Here is a 2672-nt window from a genome sequence, read left to right as displayed (position 1 = left end):
TGTGTATTAATTCATAATATAATTAATTTTAATTTTAATCCAATTTAATTTGGGTTAAATAAATTATTGTTAATTAATTATGAAAAGGGGCACAGTTGAGATGAACCGAGAAAACCGATCCAACCGAGCATTGGGCAGCCCAAAACCATCCCACATGCTGACCCAATCATCTTGCTTGGATGATTATTTGGCTTGAAAAATGGCCCTTGAAGACTCCTTCAAATTGCATTCAAACCCCTCCACTACTTATGCCTTTCTAGATCTACCCCTACCTTAAAATAGCATATTTGAAATCTTCAAACATGCCACATATGTGGCTGGCCATGGGGGGAGTCTTTGGCTGCTGATTTTGAATATTGTTTGCAGCCTTCTAAACCTATAAATTCCCCCCTTGGCTGCTCACTTCAAACTGATCTCAACCTTTCCCATCTCTTCAGTTTTCTTTCATTTTTTCTCTTTAGTCCCTTCCATTTTTCTTCATTTTCTTCCCCTATTCCCTTGCCAATTTTACCTCTTGAAAAAGAGTAAATAAACACCATTTGGAGCAGCATTCAAGTGTTCATGTAAGCCTCAGTTCAACAAGAACAAGTGGAGAAGGAAGAGTGGAGCAATAGTCAAGCCACGGAGAAAACACCGGATTTGATTCTTGTTCCCTATCCTTTTGATTTTATTTTTGTTGTTATGAACATGTTTATGAATATTTGTGATGTTGATATGTTTAATTTAATTAATATGACTTAAATTTAATTCATGTTAGGTTGATTGCATTTCGTCTACTTAAGTTACTAAAATTGTGTTTGTGTTGTTATAAATCACGGTAAGATGTTTGATTAAGTAAAATCATGGCTAAGTTATTCTTGCATTACAATTGTAGGGTAACTAATGATTTAATTATTTAAATGGATTGAAATTGTAATTAATTGACACGATACTTAATCAGTGCATGTTTAATCATCTAAGGTAGCTGAGGGTTAAATTAGCAACGGTATCTAACGATACATTAACCTTGCATAACTTGCAAGATTATTGTGATTAAACTGTTTCAAGGTAGAAATACATTATTACCTCACGTAATCTTTTATGTGCTTATCGGATTCACTTAATTGTTTGAATTGGCATACAGATATTTACAGGATATTATTTTAATTTCATAAGTATGTATGTGCATTAACACATTTGTTTATTAAAATTTGTTTAATCGATTGAATTGAAGTAGAGATATAGTCAAGAGATAAATGGATTTTGGTAGGCAAGTATGTTCATAAGTTAGCAAATTACTGAGTTGTCATGAATTTATTTGTAAAAACATGAACATGTGTTTAAGAAATGTAATTAATCTAACACAATTATGTCATCTTGATTAAAATCATCTTTTGAAATCGTGCATTGGAACTTTTATTTTATTTTTATTTATTTTACTTAGTTAAAAATCTTAGTTTTCTATCACCTCCTCAAATCAAAATATTTTTCTTCACCAAAATGTTTTAAATTGAATTCATAAATAATTCTTTTCACAATCCCTGTAGGTATGATAACTCAACATTTACTTATCACTTTATTACTTGTTGCGATTGTGTACACTTGCACATTTTCGTCATTCCAAGTTTTTGGCATCATTGCCAGGGATCGTTTTAAAAAGTCATTATTTGTGAATTTGTTAATTTTTCATTTTGGTTTATTTTGCTGTTCAACTTTAACTTAATTAATTTTTCTATGTTTATTTCAACTGTTTATGAGTATTGACCGAATCATCGATTTACTCCCCATAAACCCTAAGATTGAAAGAACTTTTCGACAGTGAAGAAGACAAGCAAGTTAGAGAATGACCAAAAAGATGAACTTCAAAAATCTGAATCAAGGAAATGGAGCAAACCCTTCTCAAAATCCTATCCTTATTGCTAATGATAGGGATAGAGCTCTAAGAAAGTATGTTGTGCCAGTGTTTCATGATCTTAATCCTGGTATTAGGAGACCCAAAATCAAAGCACAACAGTTCGAGCTGAAGCCAGCCATGTTCCAGATGCTTTAGACAGTGGGCCAATTCAGTGGAATGCTTATCGAAGATCCTCACTTGCACTTAAGACTGTTTATGGAGGTAAGTGATTCTTTCAAGTTAGCTAGAGTACTTGAAGATGCACTACGATTGAAGCTATTCCCATATTCGCTAAGGGATAGAGGTCGAGCCTGGCTGAACTCATTGCCACCAAATTCAATTTCCACATGGCAAGAGTTAGCAGAAAGAATCTTTATGAAGTATTTTCCACCTAGCAAGAATGCTAAGTTGAGGAACGAGATCACTACTTCCCAACAAATGGATGATGAGTCCTTATGTGAGGCATGGGAAAGGTACAAAAGATTATTACGGAAGTGCCCTCATCACGGAATCCCTCATTGCATCCAACTTGAGACGTTCTATAATGGTCTAAATGCTTACACGAGGATGGTAGTGTAAGCTTCTACTAATGGTGCTCTCCTTTCTAAGTATTACAATAAGGCTTATGAAATCATCGACAAGATTGTCAGTAACAATTATCAAAGGCCAACCAATCAAGCAGCATCAGGAAAATGAGTCACTGGAATGCATGAAGTAGAAGCTCTCAAGTCACTCCCATTTCAGGTATCTTCAATTTCCTCAGTCCCTAAAAATTTTACCACTAATGGGTTTAATAGTA

The 2672-nt window shown here is 33.9% G+C and overlaps 1 non-coding gene across 1 annotated transcript; it reads right to left on the bottom strand.

Annotated features, from left to right (window-relative positions):
* Positions 1 to 2278: 2278 nt before the first annotated feature.
* LOC128291076 (small nucleolar RNA R71) lies at positions 2279 to 2385 on the bottom strand. Its single transcript, XR_008280852.1, has one exon. It is a non-coding gene; the product is annotated as a small nucleolar RNA R71 (small nucleolar RNA).
* Positions 2386 to 2672: the final 287 nt, after the last annotated feature.

This window comes from Gossypium arboreum, chromosome 3 (genome assembly GCF_025698485.1).
Source record: "Gossypium arboreum isolate Shixiya-1 chromosome 3, ASM2569848v2, whole genome shotgun sequence".
NCBI classification, from domain to species: domain Eukaryota; kingdom Viridiplantae; phylum Streptophyta; class Magnoliopsida; order Malvales; family Malvaceae; genus Gossypium; species Gossypium arboreum.
The sequence above is the reverse complement of the archived record's forward strand: the minus strand, read 5'-3'. Positions and strand labels throughout refer to the sequence as shown.